Here is a 17,980-nt window from a genome sequence, read left to right as displayed (position 1 = left end):
CTAGTAATAGCGAGCATGCAGGAAAAACACAGAACAGTGTTACACTGTAATTGTGGTGTGTAAATTTCTCTTGACTTAAGTAGAAAGACAAATATAAACTAATCAAAAACAATTACTACAACTTTTCAAGACACAGAGAATACAATAAGACAAAGAAATAACAAAAAATTTAAAAGGGGGAGATGATGCTGAAGTGTAGAGTTTTTATTCGTTTCTTTTTGTAGAGTTTTTATTAATTTTTAAGGAGTCTTCACTTTAAAATAATTGGTTATGAGATAGCATTTCCACCCCTCATAGTAACCTCAAATAAAAAAAAACAAACACATAACAGATACACAAAAAGTAAAAAGCAATAAATTAATGCATACCACCAAAAAAAAAAAAAAAAATCACCTTCACTAAAAGGAAGAGAAGAAGGAAGGAAAAAAAGAGAAGACTGGAAAACAACCAGAAAACAAATAAAAAATGGCAAGAGTAAATCCCTACTTATCAATAATAAAATTGAATGTAAATAGATTAAATTCTGAAATCAAAAGAAATAGAGTGGCTGAATGGATGCAAAAACCATGATCTGTTACCTAGGAGAAACATACTTCATCCATAAAGTACACATAGACTGAAAATAAAGGGATAGAAAAAGATATTCCATGTGAATGCAAACCAAAAAAGAGCAAGAGTGGCTATACATAAAACAGACAAAATACATTTGAAGATAAAAGCAGTAAGAAGAGACAATGGAAGTGATTATATAATGTCAAAGGAGTCACTTCAGCAAGCAAGAGAACATAATGGTGGTAAATATATATTCACCCTTTGGGTATATACCTAGTAATGGGATTGCTGGGGCAAATGGTATTTCTATTTCTAGATCCTTGAGGAGTCGCCACACTGTCTTCCACAATGGTTGAACTAATCTACACTCCCACCAACAGTGTAAAAGCGTTCCTATTTCTCCACATCCTCTTCAGCATCTGTTGTTTCCTGACTTTTTAAAGATCGCCATTCTAACTGGCATGAGATGGTATCTCATTTTGGTTTTGATTTGCATTTTTCTAATGACCAGTGATGATGAGCATTTTTTATGTGTTTTTTGGCTGCATAAATGTCTTCTTTTGAGAAACGGGTTGATGGGTGCAGCAAACCACCATGACACATGTATACCTACATAACAAAATTGCACGTTCTGCATATGTACCCCAGAACTTAAAGCATAATTTTAAAAAATACATGTAGTAGTAAGGAAGGAGACCACTACTACTCCTGCTGCCCTCCTCCCCCTACCTTGCCTAGTTCATAAGACAGGAGTAAAGAGAAAGAAACAAAAGTAAGATAAATAGCCAGACAACCTTGGCACCACCACCCAGTCCTAAGAGTTAAACAAAGTAATAATAATAACATCAACCCCTGGCCTAAACTACTTGTGTTATCTGTAAATTCCAGACACTGTATGAAAAAAGCATTGTAAAACTTTCTGTTCTGTTAGCTGACGTATGTAGCCCCTAGTCACATTTCCCACGCTTGCTCGATTTATCACGACCCTTTCACGTGGACCCCTTAAAGTTGTAAGCCTTTAAAAAGGCCAAGTATTTCTTTCACAGGGAGCTCGGCTCTTAAGACGCCAGTCTGCCGACGCTCCCGGCTGAATTAAAAACCCCTTCCTTCTTTAATCCGGTGTCTGAGGAGTTTTGTCTGTGGCTCGTCCTGCTACAGTAGTTGCTCCAGAGTTTGCAATAGACATTTATAACAAATTCAAGTCCAATTAACAATATACTGTTTTATGAGCAGTGCAAATACATATATATATATATATATATATAATGTGTATATAAAACTTTAAAAAGTAATTCCATTTATAACTACAAATAAAATTATATATATATATATTCACCCTACAGTGGAGCACACAGATATATAAAGTAAATATTATTAGAGTTAAAAAGAGAGATAAACCCCAATACAATAACGGCAGGAGACTTCACCACCACACTTTCAGCATTTGACAGATCTCCCAGACATAAAATCAACAAAGAAACATCAAACTTAATTGGTACTATACAACAAATGAACCTAAAAGATATTTACAAACATTTCATCCAGGAGCTGCAGAATATACATTTTTCTCACCAACACATGGATTATTCTCAAAGGTAGATGATATGTTAGGTCACAAAACAAGTCTTAAAAATTCAAAAAATGTAAATAATATCCACCATCTTTTCTGACTACAATGGAATAAAATTACAAATCAATAACAAGAGGAATTTTGGAAACTATGTAGCCACATAGAAATTAAACAATATGCTCCTGAATGAACAGTGGGTCAATGAAGAAATTAAGAAGGAAATTGAAAAATGTATTGAAACAAATGCTAATGGAGGACCCTTTTCACAAGATGGCGCCGAAAGCGAAGAAGGAAGCTCCTGCCCCTCCTAAAGCCGAAGCCAAAGCGAATTAAAGGCCAAGAAGGCAGTGTTGAAAGGTGTCCACAGCCACAAAAAAAAGAAGATCCGCACGTCACCCACCTTCCGGCGGCCCAAGACACTGCGACTCCGGAGGCAGCCCAAATATCCTTGGAAGAGCGCCCCCAGGAGAAACAAGCTTGACCACTATGCTATCATCAAGTTTCCGCTGACTACTGAGTCTGCCATGAAGAAGACAGAAGACAACAACACACTTGTGTTCATTGTGGATGTTAAAGCCAACAAGCACCAGATTAAACAGGCTGTGAAGAAGCTCTATGACATTGATGTGGCCAAGGTCAACACCCTGATTCGGCCTGATGGAGAGAAAAAGGCGTATGTTCGACTGGCTCCTGATTACGACACTTTGGATGTTGCCAACAAAATTGGGATCATCTAAACTGAGTCCAGCTGCCTAATTCTAAATATATATATATATATATATCTTTTCAACAACAACAACAACAACAAAAAACACAAATGCTAATGGAAAGAGAACATATGAAAACATATTGGATATGGCCAAAGCAGTAGTAAGAGTAAAATTCATAGCTATCAGTACTTATGTAAAAAAAGAAAAAATTTAAATAAATAACCTAATGATGCATCTTAAAGAATTAGAAAAGCAAGAACAAACTGAAACCCAAGTTAGTCAAAGAAAAGAAGTAATAAAGATCAGGGCAGAAATAAATGAAATTCAAATAAAGAAAACAAAGATCAATGAAACAAAAAGTTGGTTGTTTGCAAAGATAAACAAAATTGACACACACATAGCCAGACTAAGAAAAAAAGAGAACGTACAAATAAATAAAATCAGAGATGAAAAAGGAGACATCACGACTGATACCACAGAAACTCAAAGGATCATTAGTGGCTACTATGAGCAAGTGTATGCCAATAAAATGGGAAATCTAGAAGAAATGGATTAATGCCTAAAAACATACAATCTATCAAGATTTAACTATGGAGAAATCCAAGACCTAAACAAACCAATAACAAGTGACATGATTGAAGCTGTAACTGAAAGTCTCCCAGTAATGAAAAGACTGGGGCCAATGGCTTCACTTCTGAATTTTACCAAACATTCAAAGAAGAACTAATATCAATTCTATTCAAACTTCCAAAAAATAGAGGAAGAGGAGGTACTTCCAAACTCATTCTAAGAGCCCAACATTACACTGATACCAAAACCAAAGACATATCAAAAAAAGAATACACAGGTCAACATCTCTAATGAATCAGTACAGAATCAATGCAAGTCCCAGCAAAATACAAATGTCATTCTTCACAGAAATAGAATATAAATTATCCTCAAATTTATATGGAATCACAAAAGACCCAGAGTAGCCAGAGCTAGCAAAAATGGGCAAAACTGGAGGAATCACGTTACCTGATTTCAAATTATAGTATGGAGCCATAGTAACCAAAACAGCATGGTACTGGCATAAAAACAGACACACCATCTAATGGGACAGAATATAGAACCCAGAAAAAAATTTACACACCTATAGTGAGCTCATTTTTGACAATGTGCCAAGAACATACACTGGGGAAAAGACAGTCTCTTTTATAAATGGTGCTGGGGAAACTGGGTACCCATTATGCAGAAGAATGAAACTAGACCCCTACCTCTCTCCATATACAGAAATTTAATAAAAATTTATTAAATACTTAAATTTGAGACCTCAAACTGTGAAGCTACTACCAGAAAACCTTTAGGAAACTCCCCCGCACATTGATCTGGGCAAAAATTTCTTGAATAATATCCTACAAGCACAAGCAACCAATGCAAAAATGGACAAATGGCATCACATCCAGTTAAAAAGATTCTGCACAGCAAAGGAAACAACTTACAACATGAAGAGATAACACACAAAATGGGAGAAAATATTTGCACACTCCCCCTCTGAATAGGATTAATAACCAAAATATATAAAAAGCTCAAACACCTGCATAGGAAAGAATATAATAATCTGATTATAAATGGGAAAAGATATGAACAGACATACCTTAAAGAAGACATACAAATGCTAAACAGGAATATGAAAAAGCACTCAACTTCATTGATTATCAGAGAAATGCAAATCGAAACTACAGCGAGATATCATCTCACCCCTGCTAAAATGGCTTATATCCAAAAGATAGGCAATAAGAAATCCTGGGAAGAATGTGGAGAAAAGTGAGCCTTTGTACACTTTTAGTGGAAATGTAAATTAGTAAAACCACCATGGAGAACAGTTTGGAGGTTCCTCAAAAAACTAAAAATAGAGCTACTATACAATCTGGCAATCCCACTGCTGGGTATATATCCAAAAAAAAAAAAAGAGGAAATCAGTATGTTGAAAAATCAGCACTCCCAAGTTTGTAGCAGCACTGTTAACAATAGCCAAGAGTTGAAAGCATCCTAAGTGTCCATCAATAGACAAATGGATAAAGAAAATTTACATATACACAATAGAGTACTATTCAGCCATATAAAAGGTTGAGATTCTGCCATTTACAACAACATGGATGGAACTGGAGGTTGCTATAATAAGTGAAATAAGCAAGGCACAGAAAGATAAACATTGCATGTTCTCACTTATTTGGTGACATTTAAAAATCAAAACAATTGAACATATGAAGATAGAGAAGAATGGTTACCAGAGGCTTGGAAGGGTAGTTGGGGGAACAAGTGGGGACATGGGGTTTGGTAATGGGTATAAAAAATAGAACAAATCAAACCTAGTATTTGATAGCACAAGAGGGTGACTCTAGTCAACGATAATTTAATTACACATTTAAAAATAACTAAAAAAGTATAACTGGGTGGTTGGTAATGCAAATAATAAATGCTTGAGGGTATGGATACCTTTTTCCATTATGTGATTATTACACATTGCATACCTGTACCAAAATATCTCATGTACCATAAATATATATACACCTACTATGTACCCACAAAATTTAAAACTATTTTTTTTAAAGTAGGGCTCTGCGAGTGGAGTTTTGGATTTAATTTTCAAATTAGAATTTCAAATGCCAATGGCAGAGAATGCTATGTTTTTCTCAAAAGGGGTTTCTGCATTGACTAGCACACATTTACAAAAAGGAAACATATCAGAGTCTTCTTATCTTCCCGCTCAACTCTAAACAAGTAATTATTGGAATCCTTTATAAACTCTGAAGTATACTCTATATGTAATAGTTTCCTTCCCTCAGTGGGATGCAATTTTTATTTGGCAGGTCTAATCTTCACTCCTCAGATTACCGTGTTTTGATGGCTTCCTCTTGCCCTATGATAAAGTAAAAATTATTTACTGCAGTCTCATGCCTAATTCTCAACCTCTTTTCTTGCGGTGTTTACATCTCTCCTTCTGTATCATTCTGTAGCTTACGTTTGTCCCTCAAATGCTTCATCTATACTTCATTCAATTCAGTTTTTGAGCTTATATTATGTTTTGGGTTTTCTGCTGGGATGGGGACACAGTGGTGAAATGATTACTCCATATCTTGAATACTTATGATGCTCATATAGTAGGACAGTAATTAACATTAAATTGCCCATACCAGGAAGTTAGCGAAACAATACACAATAGGATTTGTGAACTGTGGCAAGAGGGAGAGAGAATAGAGAACAACCCATCTGATGGAGACTAGTACAGTTAAGCTAATCAGTGCTCTAGAAGGATATGGCTGCAGTATTTCCCCTTCATCTTAGTTTGGAATTGGAAGCAGATATGCAGAATTTTCTGTGTTGTCTCTTAGCATTTAAATCTGGCCCGGCAGCTAATAGAAAAAAAATATTGTTCTGTAAAACAAAATATGTTTGCTGGATATGGTCTTCAGTCTCTGATCTGTTCTCTCTTTTCTTGAGGCAACTCATCTCTGGCTCAGAACTTTTGCCCATGCTGTTTCTCTCACACAAAACATTATTTCTACTACCAGCAGCATCCTCCAATTCACTTAGGGAATTCCTATATAACTTTCAGATCCCAGGGAAGCTTTCTTGCATCTTCCAGACCAGTTATTGTTGCATGCCATACATTCTTTATGTAGAGTGATATGTTCCCTACCAAGTTACTTAAGGGTGCATTTGTCTGCTGAGTGAAACTTGAAGTCCAGGCAATGAGTCCTATGGTGTCCAGCTGAGGGGGAGATGTTCCTGGGAACCTAAATATCCTATTTAGTATCTGTGAACCTACTAAGAAAAACAGTCACATCCCTTAAGCACAGTAAGCAGAGATCCAGTGTATTAGCCTAAAAGTAGTTTAAAGACGAGAGCCTGCAGGCTCTCTAGAGTTGGCATGTCACTGTCCAGGAGTGCCTTACATGTTAATTCCTAATAAGGTCATCTACTCATCAAACTGCAGTTGTTCAAGTCATTCTTTGGTCTCATGTCTATTTCCTAGTTTGGTGTTGGAGGGGAGATGTTACAGTCCAAAATGTTTCTCGTAGCATTTTATCTTACTATTATAAGGTCATATTTTCCTGTTACTGATTATTATCAGTCTGTGTGCCTAGTTCTATAAGCTCCCCGGACTGGGTCTCTGTCCTGATCACCAACCCTCATGTCTTCTTCTGATTAATATTTCAATAAAAATTTGGAAGCTTGGCATTAAGAAGAGCTGTTTCTTAAGAAGAAAACATTCACCTTTCTGAAATTTGACATAAATGAGCCCATGATTCAGTTAGGAATTTTTGATCCAAAACTAGGCTACTGCTGGGAATGGCTCATTGCTGTGTGACTCAAAAAGTGAGTTAAGAGTTAAAAGCACTGCTTTGCTGTGACTACAATCCTCAGTGAAAAATTCAGTCTACACGCAATGTCCAGACATTGGTAGCCGAACATTCATTCAGGAATCACCATAATCCAGCTTCTCTATATGAGTCTCTAGATAGTTTCCATGTGTTCATGACAGTCAGGCAAATCCAGCCAGGAATACATCAGCCAGGCAAATGTTTGTAATATCTCAAACCTTGCTCAAAATAATAAGTGCTATTTTTGCATGAGAACAGGGTGTTCGATAATGTTCAAACTGTATTGCAGCACCCCAGTAGAAATATATTGCTGCCTACCTGGGGTATCAGAGGCACAAAGGGACACTGGAAGATAGGTGTGCCTTCTTGGAGAATCAATTTTAGCCTAACCTGTGAGAATAATATATTTTTATATTGATTAGAAGGGAAATCTATTGTTGTGAAGTACAGAAATTTATTAGGTTAAGTGAGAGGTATATAACATGTAATTGCTTAAAGGATTTCTAGAGGAAAATATATAATCATGCAGTTCTGTGTGTTTGAAAATAAATACTCTGAGTTATATTAGTACAAGTGAAATACACTAAATCAGTAGAATTAGGTGAGCATGACTCAGTCAGCAAGCTGTGCACGTCTGAGTCAGCAAAAAATTTGGAAATGTAATGATGATAGAGGGAGATACTACAGTTTTGAGTTTCTTAGCGCCACATAAAAGATACAGGAACTAAGCTGGATTGTAGCAGAAGCTTGTACTGAGAACACAGTTAAGGTTTAATAAGAATGAGCTTGAAGGGGAGAATCTAAAAGGCTAAACTCGGTTGTGACTTCAGAAATTTCTCAAGCACCCTTTCTTCCTGTTATTTCTTGTGTCTCATCGACTCCACCACCCTGGCATTGGTTTTTGGAGAAAATTTTGGATTGGATAATTATGGGCTTGACTCTCTCCGTGATTTTTAGAAATTGGCTGGATTAACTATCAACTAAAATATAATAGATGTTAATAGATATCTATATATCTATTAATCTGTCAATCTATCCTTATCATTGGTCAATACCTGTCTATCAAAACAGCATTTATTAATAGTCAAATGGTACTTAAGGGCTTACAATGAAATGCAACATCTATTTCCCTTATTTCTCATAAGGGATAAACCATTTTAACTACCTGTTGGTTAAGTTTGTGTCTAAAAATGTGTCTTAGTTTGGGTCCCTCCAGAAGCAGATCCTGAGTCAAGGAGTGAAATCTAAGTAGTTATTCAAAAAGTGCAAGGAAATAAGGAAAGGACACAGGGAAGGTAAGGAAAGGACACAGGGAAGGTAAGGAAAGGTGCTAATGTAGGATGTATTGTGACCTCAGTCACCTTAATGAATGAATAGAGGTTAATTCTGTAGAAAAAGATATAAAATGGGTGCTTCAGAAATATGTCACTGGCTGGTGGAAAGAGCTAGGACATTTGTTCATCTTCTTCCATTGGACTATGATTGAGTTCTGCTGCTGGTGGTTACTCCCTGGCACTTCTGACCTGCCTCACCAGTGGGCAAAGTGGCCTTCTGGAAAAAGTCCTGAGGCTCACCGATGTAGGTGCCAGTTACCTGGAGCACAAACAAATAGTAAAGTCCAAAGAAATGTGGTAAGGCACTGGTAATATCCCACACAATATACTTCTACTAAATGTCTTTATACTCAATATTGGTTATAATCAATTTCTTTTCTTCTAAAGTAAAAATTAAACTCACACCATAGTCTCCAGATGTTTTCTAGCCTCCCACATAACTGATTATACTTTTTATTCCTGAGCTGTTTAGCCTTGCCTCTTTTAAATAATACACATCCCATTTGTCTTTTACAGACGTTTTGATGTCTTTCCTTACAAATTAAACATATTAGAATCCTCCTACCCTCTCTCAATTCTCCATTACTTTGACATTCCAGCTCCTGTCTTTTATAAAAGTTTATGTGCCTTCCTATGTGTAACATTACATGCCATATACACGTTAAATAGGCTTTTCTGTAACATAATTAAGCCCTAATCAGTTTGCTTATGGGCTGCATGTGTAACCTGATAATTAATAAATATCATCAAATGTATAGGATCATGTTGAATACTGTCCAATATAGATTGTTCTCGAATCTCTAAAATCTTCTGCCTTAGTTTGTTAAGTCTTCATGTCTGCCCTAAAACCATCATCCTGGAAGTTTCTTTTGTTATTATGTGTCTTGTAATTATTATTGGAACTATTATTTCCTGGATCCCATATAAAATACTACGTGGGATAGTTAGAATAAGTATACAATTATTAGTCAAACATCTTTTATCCTCAAAACATGCAAGTTCCTTATACTGTGATCTAACACTTTAGTTTATTTATAAGTGGCTTATTACTGCTCCACCTCATACTGACCTCCACCTCACGATGACTTAGAATAGTCACTTTATTGCTTATGATTCTAAAATTATGGAGCAATAAAATGATTCAGTAGTGTCTAAGAATTAATCTTTTTAATTTCTAGCCTCATATTTTAATTCTGATGACTGATGCTTAGAAGATTCCTTTTTTTAATATTGAATCCAATTTTTTCTTTGTTTTCCCTTTTTGGGATAACTGTTAGTATCATATAGCCAGGATTTATCATCTTTTTTCTGTTGTCACATTTTTTATCTTCATGAGGAAATCAGGAGATTTTATTGGCTTTGTTGTCCAACTTTAATTAATTGATCACTTTTACTTATAAATTTAGCAATTTCTCTTAATTTCTACAATGTCTTTCATATTTTCTTACTTTACATAGAATTTTGTTTCTGTTTTTTGGATGCGTTATATTAGAGACTCCCATAGACAATACAGGGTTGAAAACAGGGACAACACAGAGATTTTCTTGTTTAAAAATTTTTACTTTTTATATTATATTTCTTGTCTTTCTTTAAATGTCTGGCAAGCCCTGGAGGTCTTTTCATGTTTACGGGTAAAGACAACAGCACAACAGAAGGATATTTAATTAAGTGAAGAATTCAAGAAACCTTCTGACATACCTTTGGAGCACACCTCACCTTGTCGTTTTCTATTTTTATTTTTTTTTGAGATGGAGTCTCACCATCTTCATTTTGAGTGTTAAGCCTTTCAAACTATTTTTACTATTACTTCATTTGGGGTTTCAATAGAGACAAATGTGTGCTCTTAATTTGCTTTTTTATTCAGACATTTTAAATATTCAAATGATAATCTTCCATTTTCTACATGAACAGGACATGTCAGACTTCACTCTTCATAACTTCTGGGATTGTACATCTCACCCCTCTTTGGTAAGGATATTTTAGCAGAAATAAACATTAAAAGCACTCTGGGGAGAAATAGAATGAGTGTTCATATATATGGCTTTAACTCCTCTAAGAATTGCTCAATTTACAATCTTGGATTCCTAACTCTTCTTTACTGAGATTCAGTTCCTTAATTTGACAAATAAAAATGATAATGCTTACCTACCTCATATGAATTTTCTTAAGTATCAATTTTTTAAAGCATGCAAAATTATCTGAAAAACTTTTAACAAGTATGCATTCTATCAGGGATATAAAGATAAATAAGATGTAGTCCCTTTGAAAAAGCACATGATGACCAGTCTTAGAAGAACATCAACAACATCAAAGTAGAGCGCCATAATGCTATTTAAAAGAAATTATTATTTTAAACAATAGTCACTTAGAGAAATTTTGTAGTTTTCAAGCCATTCATTTTAAAGCAAGTGGTCTATTTTTAAACAGATTTCCTCTTGAGGGGGAGAAAAAAAAACATATCTCTCTCCCTCCTTTTTTTTTTAGCAGTAGAGGTGGAGTCTCCCTATGCTGCCCAGGCTTGTCTTGAACTCTTCTCCTCAAGCAATCCTCCTGTCTTGGTCTCCCAAAATGCTGAGATTACAGGCATAAGCCACCAGGTCTGGCCCCAAGTTTCCCATTTTATGTATAAATAAGCGTAGGGACAAATAAGTAAAAGGGTTCCTTCAGGACCAAACGCCAAATAAGTGATAGAACCGGCACTTAAAAATAATTCTTCTGACTAAGCTTCTGTTTCTTCCTCCTTCAACTAAGATTTATAAGAACATATTCCACTTAAAAGAAAAATTGTAATTTACAAAATGTGTTATAGAATATACAGAAAAGAACAGGCTTTAAAGAGCAAATGTTTATCCTAAAATGAAATGAAATTAGTAGCAAAAAAAACCACTTGATTAGTGAGGTTTTAAAAATTAACGTCAAAGAGAGATGGTAGGTAATTTTCTTCAATATTGATCATTTTTTTTAGTTAGAAAAGTAAAATTTGAAACACAAGCTTTTGACTAGAATGTTATCATTCAGACTATAAGAAATATTGTAAGCATAGCATTAGCTAAAAGCAGAAAGTCGCTTAAATATAAATCCTATCACTGAAGACTAGATAGGGTCTTGTGTATGGATATCAAAATAGGAATAATTTCCCAAGCCAGGTGCATTCTCACAAAGATTCAACTTCTGCATTCTCCAAGAGCTATATGTGAGAAATAATCACGAGCAAAAGCTCCAGAAAATAAGAATTACAGTAATCCAAGCTTAGAAAATCAGAAGCATTTACCTGCATAGCAAAAGCCTTTTTGCTGATCTCTACCCACAGCCTGGCTAGGTTTATTTTAGAACAGAAAGTTTAAAGTGATAATAGTTTCAGCCAATACAAATAACCCTGGTGAAGATTAAAAATTAGGTGTTTACTTGAATGTGAGCTCACTAATGTTTTTCTATTTGCACTAAAAGTAGACCACTATAACAATGATTTAGATTACTAGATTATAATTGCTCTTGGGAGATAACTCATTATTTGGTAGTTTGATGTAGTGAGCCCTCAAATAACTGTCACATTACAGAATAGTTGGAGGTAGAGTAAATTTCTAATTATAGAGTGTTAACATATTTCTGAACTGAAATAGCCCAGGCAAAAGGAAAAGGGATGAGGTATTTTAGAATTGTGTTCAGCAACCCAGAGTGGCATGGTGTGACCTCCTTCTTTTTACAATCTTTTGAATGGCTTGATGTTTACAAACAAACAATGTGCCTTGTAGAACAAAGAGAATATGAATTTAATTTAAAAGCATCTGAATTTTTAATGTTGACCCTGTTTCCTACTTAAGTAATTGGTTTTGTCTGATCATGTTTGTTACCTCATTTATAGGATGATGGGATTGAACTACGTGTCTCCTAGCGCCTCCATAAGCTCTAGCATTTTACGGCCACTTCTATTAATCTAAATGTCTGTACCATTGGTTGTAAATCCTTTCAGCAATGATCTCCAATAAAAACACTACTTCAGATATGCATCAGTTTGTATTTTTCTCTCTCATTGTCACCATGTTTTTGCCCTTGGCCAGCGGGACATCAGCAAGCACGTAAGCAGAGGTCCTTGTGCGTTGTAGCTGCCCTTTTTGGGAACCTGACCTGGAGCTACCACATAAGAAATCCTGTGCATTCCACTGAGGAATTCATGGAAGAGAACCAAGGCAACAGAGCTGATAGACAGGACTAACTGTCAGCCATGTAACTACAGCCACATTGGAGCTTCCAGAGCCACTGAGCCAACTGAGAATATAAGACCTAATCCATAATTGTTGTTACATGACACTAAGTTTCAGAATAGTTTGTTACAGGCCAATAGATAACTGACAGACCATTTGGAAAGGTCTTCACATACATAGAATACTGAGCTATTTCTAGAATTAGTGGTGATATGGCCAACAGTTCCTTGTCACATGGGCTCCTCCAACATGTCAACTTGTTTCCTAAAAGCCAGAAAGGAAGAGAAGCTGCCAGTAAAATGGAATCTTCAGTATTTTGTAACCTAAAAATAGAAAAGACATTCCATCACTTTTGCTGTATTTGATTTGTTAATGTCTAAGTACAGCCCCCACTCAAGGGCAGGGAATAACACAAAGACATAAATGCCAAGACATAGGAATCAATGGGGGTCATCTTAGAAATATGCCTATCATATGCCCATAGACAATGCTGAATATAATTTTAAACAGGTTTATACACAAATGAATAAGCAAACAGGTGTTGATCAACATATATGTGCCAAGCATTGTGCTACGTGTGGGAGATACTTAGCTGGTAATAACACAGTTCTGCTTTCTAGAGCATATGCTAAAGCAAGTGATACGGAGGTATAAAAATTTGAAATATACAATAAAAGTGTTAAACTGTAGTTTTTATGGAATGCATGAGCTACAAATGGAATTTAAAAACAGCATAATTAATTTTGTTGGTTTAGACAGGTTAGAATTTCTTGTAAGTATGGTAACTAAGCCAGGGTTTTAGAGATGATTCATCATTTTCCATCTCTGGACTTGGAAGTTATGAATCAAAAGACATTTCACCTATAAAATAACATGTTCTTGTGTTCACGTGTGTATGTGTAAAGCAGATAGTAATGGAGATATAGATATGTGGATTGGCATAAGTGTCATCCCTTGATTAGTCACAAACAAAAAGTGCTGTCTTGTAAAGTCTGTTGAAGAACCATCTATCTCAGAGCCTTTAGGTGACTCAGTGAAGGTCTTTAAGAGAAGGCAAATAGCCTAGTAGGTGAGAAGATCGGATTCAGATGTAAAGAGGAGCCTGGATGTAATTGAACTCGCAGGGGTCTCTATTTCCTGAATTGTTCAGGTTAATTGCATGTTGGAGAAAATTGACTAAGTTACTAGTTTGGGACAAAACTGCTCTAAAACTAATTTTTTCAGATGGGAAAGAGAAGCTCCTTTGACACCAGGACACCAGGGCTTTTCTGAGGATGCATTGTAGAGGAGAATTTAATGATCTGTAAACTTTCACATCTGTTGACAGTTGCTCTCTGCTGTTATTACAGAAAGTAAAATAAGAGGAAAGTGTGATTTTTAAAATGAGTGTACTGAAGGATTTATTAAAATTTTAAATGGAAGCGAATGTATAAAACCATGGAAGTGCCACTAGGGAAGATATTTCTTGCTTGTTTTACACTGGGTAAGTGCAACTGGTAAGTGTCAGTTTAGAATATTCAAGAACATGATTTGCACTCATAATTAAATTTAAATCCTGGCTCCATCACTTACTTGCTATGGGACCTTGAATGAGTCTCTTAATATTATGAACCTTAGACATTCCAATCTATAAAATTGGGGTATACATATTCTCTGATTTTTGTTGAGAAGTCAATGAAAATTTCAGTAAAAATACTTAAACATAATAGTATTTTGAGTTTCTTTCCCTTTTTTGTTTCATGCTCCAAGGTTTGAGGAACCCATGTCAGAATGTCTCCTATCTTACCCTCTGCTACTCCCTCTTCATATACTTAATCATTACACAGTGTTGCACTTGATGAAAAATCCATTATTTAAAACATTCCCCAAAGATTATGTTGTTTTCAAGTCAAGTCAACAATGGCGATTATCTCCAAAGATCCCCAACACTAGTGAAGCTCTGAATTACTGGAAGAATGGGGCAAAGGAGATGACTTACCTAAAGCAAAGAGAAACCCGTTGAACACCCAACCATCAGTGGCCAATATTGCAAGTTTCCAAGGCCAAATACACACTTAGGCTTGATTGCCTGGGTCAAAGATCCTGAAATCCTTATTTGAGATGACCTTGCTCCCAGTATTTATGAGGGGAGAGAACCTATTCATTCTCTGACTTTTAGAATTTTACTGTATGGCACTCCAAATAGCCTATACTCTAGCTAATAGCAAAACTCAGCATGAACAGATTGAAATTGTCTAGGTTCAGGATTTGGGGTAGGGCAAGGGATAGAATTGAACACATTAGATCCATGTGAAGGCTTGTGAAGGGAGTCTGTTATTATAGAAAGAACATTATTTCTGAATGTAAAGGCAGGGGACAAGTGGTAAGAAATTAAACCTATCAGTGTTAGAAAATTGTATATAGGATGGCAGTTGTTAAAAGTGAATAAATGAAATATACTAGCAGACAGCATACTAGTCGGGAGAAAGAACCATCTTCTAATGTCTCCAAATTATTGGTAAGGCTCAAAATCAATCAATGTTTTTGAGAAAGAACGATTTAAAAGTCTTATAAAAAAAAAACCACAAAGAAAATCCATCTATGTTAATGGAAAGTTCTTACAGATAAATCATTCCCTAGATAGAAACTGCCTTCCCTGAACGTGAATTTGTCCTTTTTCTTAATCTTTTTCCCTATTTCATGTGATAACATTATAAATATCCTATTCTATGCCTTCCCAACAATACCGCCAAACTTATAGTCCCCTTTCACCCAGAATTCTTACCTCAAATGTCCTTAATTACTATATACATATGGCTTCAAGATGTCTCTTTATTCTGTTTCTGACAAGGCATGGCATTTCCGGACACTGCTACTTCTAAACAAGTTTTCTTAACTTTGCAAATTCTCAGTTCCACATGGATAAACTATGCAGAAAATGTCTCCCTTAGATCTGGAAGTTGCTGGAGGTGATAATATGAGAACTTGAGTATGAATAAACTATAGAGTGTATGGAATACATCAAGAATGCAGGTATTTGCTGGTTATTACCGTTACTGCTGATGTTATTAGTAGTATAATACTATTATAATTTTATTATTACAACTGCTTTGCTTTCCAGACTGTAAGCTTCTTGAGTGTGGAGCTTTAGCTTTCTTTATATAAGTCTTACTCAATACCCAATTTAAGGTCATAATATATAAGGTGACCAAAAGTGTTGACAACTTGGAAGACAGACAATTCGAAAAGAAAATCTAAGATACGTTGGCAACATGAGAAAAAAGGATGTCATAGAGCTTTAATGCAGATGGAAACACATTTAACCTTTCTCTAAGAAAATGTTGGGAGAGGTCTGGGATTATGGAGTAAATATTCCATATCTCAAAAAGTATGTGTCATAAATTAAATAATAATATTTAAATAATACTTTAAATAATTAAAACAAAACTTATAAAATATGAACAGCTGGCCAGGCATGGTGGCGCACACATGTAGCCCCAGTTACTCAGGAAGCTTAAGTATGAGAATCGCTTGAGCCTGTGAGGCAGAGGTTTCAGTGAGCCGAGGTCGTGCCACTGTCCCCCAACCTGAGTGGCAGATCAAGACTCCGAAAAAAAAAAAAAAGGAAAAAAAAAAGAAAAGAAAAAATCTTGGGAGACCAATTAAGGATAATTCCCAATTCTCATTACAAAACCCATTATTTAATTTCAATGCATATAGTGTCAAGCTAAAGTGGACTTCAAATGATTTCATGTTGGCACACTCTGAGTTGTTGTGCAGACCCGTAGTTTGAATACTCCTGATTGGCTGTCAACTTTACTTTCAGATTCACTGAGCATCTGTGCAGGTTTCTCTTTTCTTTGGAAGAAAAGACCTAGCTGAAGTCATGCAGACAGAGTTATGCTTTACCTACAGGGCAGCTGAAGTGGGCAATATTGCAGCAAAACAAGGTGTTAGAGTTCCCTGTAAGAGAGGTCCCCAGGGTTGTTTAGGCAGAGGCAGAAAGAAATCACACACAGGCAACTCTCCAAGCCAACAACGTGGCACTTCTTTTTATTGATAATTATCTCTTACATATCTGAATAAACTTAGGCTCCTGAAGGTGTAAAAATGCCCCAGAGGTATAGCCACCAAAAATTAACACTCCAATGCGCATCCTAATTAGGATTTAATTAGGAAACTTTTAAAAAATGCCAAGCACATGTTTTTAGCAAGTGCATAATCACTGACTTATTGCTTGTAGGTTTTCTACATATTTTTCATTGTAAATATCCAATTATAATTGTCATTTAGGTCAGACTTTAGGAATTCAATTCTTATTCAAAATAATGAGAATTTGTTTCCTTAAGCATAATATCCTCTAGTATAGTTTTTGTGTCTTTTAATTTACAATGTGGTCTACACAGTTCCTCCTGGTTGCATTGAATCTGGTGTTTTTCTCATGATGTGATGCATTGCTTTTCATCAAAGCCCCAGAACTTGTATTTACAACCGTGCGTAAGGAAGAAAAACGTGACAATCGCATCTGTGTTCTTATTCCTGAGAGATTTGTTACAAACCATGACTGTAAAAGCTCAGTTTCCTTTCCACAGTAAATGCTGTGCCTGTGCATCCAACTCTGACCAAACTTTTGGAGTGATTTATAGCATATCTGTTTTGACTTACCCCTGATAATATTCAAATTAAAGTCATGGTTGGACAAGAACATGGTATGTGCTGTGTGAATTCCACTAAAGGTATGGAAACTGTTCCAACTTTAATTTGCGGCCACTGACACCAACTTTTAAAAGCCACAGCCAATGGGGAATAATGCCTGATGCTGATTTCTTAATCACACCACCATTATGGAAATAATAGTTTGCTAAAGTAATAAGTGTTACTCCTTTTCTGGTGGTATTTCATTGCTTTTCACAGCCGCTTCTAATGACCATTGAACTGTTTGGTCTAATGAGTGAGAAGATGCCAACATCTTTATTCAAAAGTCCCTAATGATAATTGCCATCTATCACCCCATTCTTCAGAGCCCATGACATATATCCACCAGATTTCACTATCATCATCACTGCAGGGCTGCATCCCAATCTTGCTAGATTTGAATAATTAGGTCTAATTTATAGCTGATCCACTCTCAAATTCATGTTTTCTGTTGTATCTGAATATCACTCTACAAAGTTGTTTAAAGGTTTTTAAAGAAATCATAAATATGAATACTGACAGATTTAATGTCAGTTAATCAGTGAAAATTTTAATACCCACATTTCTTTAT

General features: G+C 35.6%; 1 pseudogene across 1 annotated transcript; it reads left to right on the top strand.

The window, feature by feature from the left end:
* Nucleotides 1-2,377: 2,377 nt before the first annotated feature.
* On the top strand, nucleotides 2,378-2,914 carry LOC116271240 (annotated as a pseudogene). The gene has a single exon (XR_004179679.1). The product of XR_004179679.1 is annotated as a 60S ribosomal protein L23a pseudogene (transcript).
* Nucleotides 2,915-17,980: the final 15,066 nt, after the last annotated feature.

The sequence above is a fragment of the Papio anubis genome, chromosome 18 (genome assembly GCF_008728515.1).
Source record: "Papio anubis isolate 15944 chromosome 18, Panubis1.0, whole genome shotgun sequence".
In the NCBI taxonomy this organism is placed as follows: Eukaryota; Metazoa; Chordata; class Mammalia; order Primates; family Cercopithecidae; genus Papio; species Papio anubis.
Note: the sequence above shows the minus strand (reverse complement) of the source record. Positions and strands in the feature narration are given on the sequence as shown.